Raw genomic sequence first — 6479 nt, 5'->3', positions numbered from 1 at the left:
GCCCGAAGAGCCAGGAGGGAAAGCCGTGCCTCGTTGGAAAGCTCTTTGGCAGCCGCTCGCGTGGCCCCACAGCCCGTGGGGCTGCGGGCTTTGCGGCGGCCGTCAGCCTGGGCGACACCGGCGCCCAGGTGATGCCGCCGCGTCAGCCTGCGAAGCATTTTCCGGTAGGGCCGCGTCTCTGGCAGCAGCTCCCACGCCCGAAGAGCCAGGAGGGAAAGCCGTGCCTCGTTGGAAAGCTCTTTGGCAGCCGCTCGCGTGGCCCCACAGCCCATGGGGCTGCGGGCTTTCCGGCGGCCGTCAGCCTCAGCGCCACCGGCGCCCACGTGGCGCCGCCGCGCCAGCCTGCGAAGCATTTTCCGGTAGGGCCGCGGCTCTGGCGACAGCTCCCACGCCCGAAGAGCCAGGAGGGAAAGCCGTGCCTCGTTGGAAAGCTCTTTGGCAGCCGCTCGCGTGGCCCCACAGCCCGTGGGGCTGCGGGCTTTGCGGCAGCCGTCAGCCTGGGCGACACCGGCGCCCACGTGGGGCCGCCGCGCCAGCCTGCGAAGCATTTTCCGGTAGGGCCGCGGCTCTGGCGACAGCTCCCACGCCCGAGGAGCCAGGAGGGAAAGCCGTGCCTCGTTGGAAAGCTCTTTGGCAGCCGCTCGCGTGGCCCCACAGCCCATGGGGCTGCGGGCTTTGCGGTGGCCGTCAGCCTCAGTGCCACCGGCGCCCACGTTGCGCCGCCGCGCCAGCCTGCGAAGCATTTCCCGGTAGGGCCGCGGCTCTGGCGACAGCTCCCACGCCCGAAGAGCCAGGAGGGAAAGCCGTGCCTCGTTGGAAAGCTCTTTGGTAGCCACTCGCATGGCCCTAAAGCCTGTGGGGCTGCGGGCTTTGCGGCGGCCGTCAGCCTCGGCGCCACCGGCGCCCACGTGGGGCCGCTGCGCCAGCCTGCAAAGCATTTTCCGGTAGGGCCGCGTCTCTGGCGACAGCTCCCACGGCCGAAGAGCCAGGAGGGAAAGCCATGCCTCGTTGGAAAGCTCTTTGGCACCCACTCACGTGGCCCCACAGCCCATGGAGCTGCGGGCTTTGCGGCGGCCGTCAGCCTCGGCGCCATCGGCGCCCACGTCGGGCCGCCGCGCTAGCCTGCGAAGCATTTTCCGGTAGGGCCGCGGCTCTGGCGACAGCTCCCACACCCGAAGAGCCAGGAGGGAAAGCCATGCCTCGTTGGAAAGCTCTTTGGCAGCCGCTCGCGTGGCCCCACAGCCCATGGGGCTGCGGGCTTTCCGGCGGCCGTCAGCCTCGGCGTCTCCGGCGCCCACGTGGCGCCGCCGCGCCAGCCTGCGAAGCATTTTCCGGTAGGGCCGCGTCTCTGGCGACAGCTCCCACGCCCGAAGACCCAGGAGGGAAAGCCATGCCTCGTTGGAAAGCTCTTTGGCAGCCGCTCGTGTGGCCCCACAGCCCGTGGGGCTGCGGGCTTTCCGGCGGCCGTCAGCCTGGGCGCCACCGGCGCAAAGTCGGGCCGCCGCGCCAGCCTGCGAAGCATTTTCCGGTAGGGCCGCGGCTCTGGCGACAGCTCCCACGCCCGAAGAGCCAGGAGGGAAAGCCGTGCCTCGTTGGAAAGCTCTTTGGCAGCTGCTCGCGTGGCCCCACAGCCCATGGGGCTGCGGGCTTTGCGGCGGCCGTCAGCCTCGGCGCCACCGGCGCCCACGTTGCGCCGCCGCGCCAGCCTGCGGAGCATTTTCCGGTAGGGCCGCGGCTCTGGCGACAGCTCCCACGCCCGAAGAGCCAGGAGGGAAAGCCGTGCCTCGTTGGAAAGCTCTTTGGCAGCCGCTCGCGTGGCCCCACAGCCCATGGGGCTGCGGGCTTTGCGGCGGCCGTCAGCCTCGGCGCCACCGGCGCCCACGTTGCGCCGCCGCGCCAGCCTGCGAAGCATTTTCCGGTAGGGCCGCGGCTCTGGCGACAGCTCCCACGCCCGAAGAGCCAGGAGGGAAAGCCGTGCCTCGTTGGAAAGCTCTTTGGCAGCCACTCGCATGGCCCTAAAGCCTGTGGGGCTGCGGGCTTTGCGGCGGCCGTCAGCCTCGGCGTCACCGGCGCCCACGTGGCGCCGCCGCGCCAGCCTGCGAAGCATTTTCCGGTAGGGCCGCGGCTCTGGCGACAGCTCCCACGCCCGAAGAGCCAGGAGGGAAAGCCGTGCCTCGTTGGAAAGCTCTTTGGCAGCCGCTCGCGTGGCCCCACAGCCCATGGGGCTGCGGGCTTTGCGGCGGCCGTCAGCCTCAGTGCCACCGGCGCCTACGTTGCGCTGCCGCGCCAGCCTGCGAAGCATTTTCCGGTAGGGCCGCGTCTCTGGCGACAGCTCCCACGCCCGAAGAGCCAGGAGGGAAAGCCGTGCCTCGTTGGAAAGCTCTTTGGCAGCCACTCGCATGGCCCTAAAGCCTGTGGGGCTGCGGGCTTTGCGGCGGCCGTCAGCCTCGGCGCCACCGGCGCCCACGTGGGGCCGCTGCGCCAGCCTGCGAAGCATTTTCCGGTAGGGCCGCGTCTCTGGCGACAGCTCCCACGGCCGAAGAGCCAGGAGGGAAAGCCATGCCTCATTGGAAAGCTCTTTGGCACCCACTCACGTGGCCCCACAGCCCGTGGAGCTGCGGGCTTTGCGGCGGCCGTCAGCCTCGGCGCCACCGGCGCCCACGTGGGGCCGCCGCGCTAGCCTGCGAAGCATTTTCCGGTAGGGCCGCGGCTCTGGCGACAGCTCCCACACCCGAAGAGCCAGGAGGGAAAGCCGTGCCTCGTTGGAAAGCTCTTTGGCAGCCGCTCGCGTGGCCCCACAGCCCATGGGGCTGCGGGCTTTCCGGCGGCCGTCAGCCTCGGCGTCACCGGCGCCCACGTGGCGCCGCCGCGCCAGCCTGCGAAGCATTTTCCGGTAGGGCCGCGTCTCTGGCGACAGCTCCCACGCCCGAAGAGCCAGGAGGGAAAGCCGTGCCTCGTTGGAAAGCTCTTTGGCAGCCGCTCGTGTGGCCCCACAGCCCGTGGGGCTGCGGGCTTTGCGGCGGCCGTCAGCCTCGGCGCCACCGGCGCCCACGTTGCGCCGCCGCACCAGCCTGCGAAGCATTTTCCGGTAGGGCCGCGGCTCTGGCGACAGCTCCCACGCCCGAAGAGCCAGGAGGGAAAGCCGTGCCTCGTTGGAAAGCTCTTTGGCAGCCACTCGCATGGCCCTAAAGCCTGTGGGGCTGCGGGCTTTGCGGCGGCCGTCAGCCTCGGCGCCACCGGCGCCCACGTGGGGCCGCTGCGCCAGCCTGCAAAGCATTTTCCGGTAGGGCCGCGTCTCTGGCGACAGCTCCCACGCCCGAAGAGCCAGGAGGGAAAGCCATGCCTCGTTGGAAAGCTCTTTGGCACCCACTCACGTGGCCCCACAGCCCGTGGAGCTGCGGGCTTTGCGGCGGCCGTCAGCCTCGGCGCCATCGGCGCCCACGTCGGGCCGCCGCGCTAGCCTGCGAAGCATTTTCCGGTAGGGCCGCGGCTCTGGCGACAGCTCCCACACCCGAAGAGCCAGGAGGGAAAGCCGTGCCTCGTTGGAAAGCTCTTTGGCAGCCGCTCGCGTGGGCCCACAGCCCATGGGGCTGCGGGCTTTGCGGCGGCCGTCAGCCTCGGCGCCACCGGCGCCCACGTTGCGCCGCCGCGCCAGCCTGCGAAGCATTTTCCGGTAGGGCCGCGGCTCTGGCGACAGCTCCCACGCCCGAAGAGCCAGGAGGGAAAGCCGTGCCTCGTTGGAAAGCTCTTTGGCAGCCGCTCGCGTGGACCCACAGCCCATGGGGCTGCGGGCTTTGCGGCGGCCGTCAGCCTCGGCGCCACCGGCGCCCACGTTGCGCCGCCGCGCCAGCCTGCGAAGCATTTTCCGGTAGGGCCGCGGCTCTGGCGACAGCTCCCACGGCCAAAGAGCCAGGAGGGAAAGCCGTGCCTCGTTGGAAAGCTCTTTGGCAGCCACTCGCATGGCCCTAAAGCCTGTGGGGCTGCGGGCTTTGCGGCGGCCGTCAGCCTCGGCGCCACCGGCGCCCACGTGGGGCCGCTGCGCCAGCCTGCAAAGCATTTTCCGGTAGGGCCGCGGCTCTGGCGACAGCTCCCACGGCCGAAGAGCCAGGAGCGAAAGCCATGCCTCGTTGGAAAGCTCTTTGGCACCCACTCACGTGGCCCCACAGCCCGTGGAGCTGCGGGCTTTGCGGCGGCCGTCAGCCTCGGCGCCATCGGCGCCCACGTCGGGCCGCCGCGCTAGCCTGCGAAGCATTTTCCGGTAGGGCCGCGGCTCTGGCGACAGCTCCCACACCCGAAGAGCCAGGAGGGAAAGCCGTGCCTCGTTGGAAAGCTCTTTGGCAGCCGCTCGCGTGGCCCCACAGCCCATGGGGCTGCGGGCTTTGCGGCGGCCGTCAGCCTCGGCGCCACCGGCGCCCACGTTGCGCCACCGCGCCAGCCTGCGAAGCATTTTCCGGTAGGGCCGCGGCTCTGGCGACAGCTCCCACGCCCGAAGAGCCAGGAGGGAAAGCCGTGCCTCGTTGGAAAGCTCTTTGGCAGCCACTCGCATGGCCCTAAAGCCTGTGGGGCTGCGGGCTTTGCGGCGGCCGTCAGCCTCGGCGTCACCGGCGCCCACGTGGCGCCGCCGCGCCAGCCTGCGAAGCATTTTCCGGTAGGGCCGCGGCTCTGGCGACAGCTCCCACGCCCGAAGAGCCAGGAGGGAAAGCCGTGCCTCGTTGGAAAGCTCTTTGGCAGCCGCTCGCGTGGCCCCACAGCCCATGGGGCTGCGGGCTTTGCGGCGGCCGTCAGCCTCAGTGCCACCGGCGCCCACGTTGCGCTGCCGCGCCAGCCTGCGAAGCATTTTCCGGTAGGGCCGCGTCTCTGGCGACAGCTCCCACGCCCGAAGAGCCAGGAGGGAAAGCCGTGCCTCGTTGGAAAGCTCTTTGGCAGCCACTCGCATGGCCCTAAAGCCTGTGGGGCTGCGGGCTTTGCGGCGGCCGTCAGCCTCGGCGCCACCGGCGCCCACGTGGGGCCGCTGTGCCAGCCTGCAAAGCATTTTCTGGTAGGGCCGCGGCTCTGGCGACAGCTCCCACGGCCGAAGAGCCAGGAGCGAAAGCCATGCCTCGTTGGAAAGCTCTTTGGCACCCACTCACGTGGCCCCACAGCCCGTGGAGCTGCGGGCTTTGCGGCGGCCGTCAGCCTCGGCGCCATCGGCGCCCACGTCGGGCCGCCGCGCTAGCCTGCGAAGCATTTTCCGGTAGGGCCGCGGCTCTGGCGACAGCTCCCACACCCGAAGAGCCAGGAGGGAAAGCCGTGCCTCGTTGGAAAGCTCTTTGGCAGCCGCTCGCGTGGCCCCACAGCCCATGGGGCTGCGGGCTTTCCGGCGGCCGTCAGCCTCGGCGTCACCGGCGCCCACGTGGCGCCGCCGCGCCAGCCTGCGAAGCATTTTCCGGTAGGGCCGCGTCTCTGGCGACAGCTCCCACGCCCGAAGAGCCTGGAGGGAAAGCCGTGCCTCGTTGGAAAGCTCTTTGGCAGCCGCTCGCGTGGCCCCACAGCCCGTGGGGCTGCGGGCTTTGCGGCGGCCGTCAGCCTCGGCGCCACCGGCGCCCACGTTGCGCCGCCGCGCCAGCCTGCGAAGCATTTTCCGGTAGGGCCGCGGCTCTGGCGACAGCTCCCACGCCCGAAGAGCCAGGAGGGAAAGCCGTGCCTCGTTGGAAAGCTCTTTGGCAGCCGCTCGCGTGGCCCCACAGCCCATGGGGCTGCGGGCTTTGCGGCGGCCGTCAGCCTCGGCGCCACCGGCGCCCACATTGCGCCGCCACGCCAGCCTGCGAAGCATTTTCCGGTAGGGCCGCGGCTCTGGCGACAGCTCCCACGCCAGAAGAGCCAGGAGGGAAAGCCGTGCCTCGTTGGAAAGCTCTTTGGCAGCCGCTCGTGTGGCCCCACAGCCCGTGGGGCTGCGGGCTCTCCGGCAGCCGGCAGCCTCGGCGCCAACGGCGCCCACGTGGCACCGCTGCACCAGCCTGCGAAGCATTTTCCAGTAGGGCCGCGGCTCTGGCGACAGCTCCCACGCCCGAAGAGCCAGGAGGGAAAGCCGTGCCTCGTTGGAAAGCTCTTTGGCAGCTGCTCGCGTGGCCCCACAGCCCATGGGGCTGCGGGCTTTGCGGCGGCCGTCAGCCTCAGCGCCACTGGCGCCCACGTTGCGCCGCCGCGCCAGCCTGCGAAGCATTTTCCGGTAGGGCCGCGTCTCTGGCGACAGCTCCCACGCCCGAAGAGCCAGGAGGGAAAGCCGTGCCTCGTTGGAAAGCTCTTTGGCAGCCGCTCGCGTGGCCCCACAGCCCGTGGGGCTGCGGGCTTTGCGGCGGTCGTCAGCCTCGGGGCCACCGGCGCCCACGTGGCGCCGCCGCGCCAGCCTGCGAAGCACTTTCCGGTAGGGCCGCGGCTCTGGCGACAGCTCCCACGGCCAAAGACCCAGGAGGGAAAGCCGTGCCTCGTTGGAAAGCTCT

This window comes from Larus michahellis, unplaced genomic scaffold, assembly GCF_964199755.1.
Source record: "Larus michahellis unplaced genomic scaffold, bLarMic1.1 SCAFFOLD_38, whole genome shotgun sequence".
Taxonomy (NCBI): domain Eukaryota; kingdom Metazoa; phylum Chordata; class Aves; order Charadriiformes; family Laridae; genus Larus; species Larus michahellis.
Note: the sequence above shows the minus strand (reverse complement) of the source record.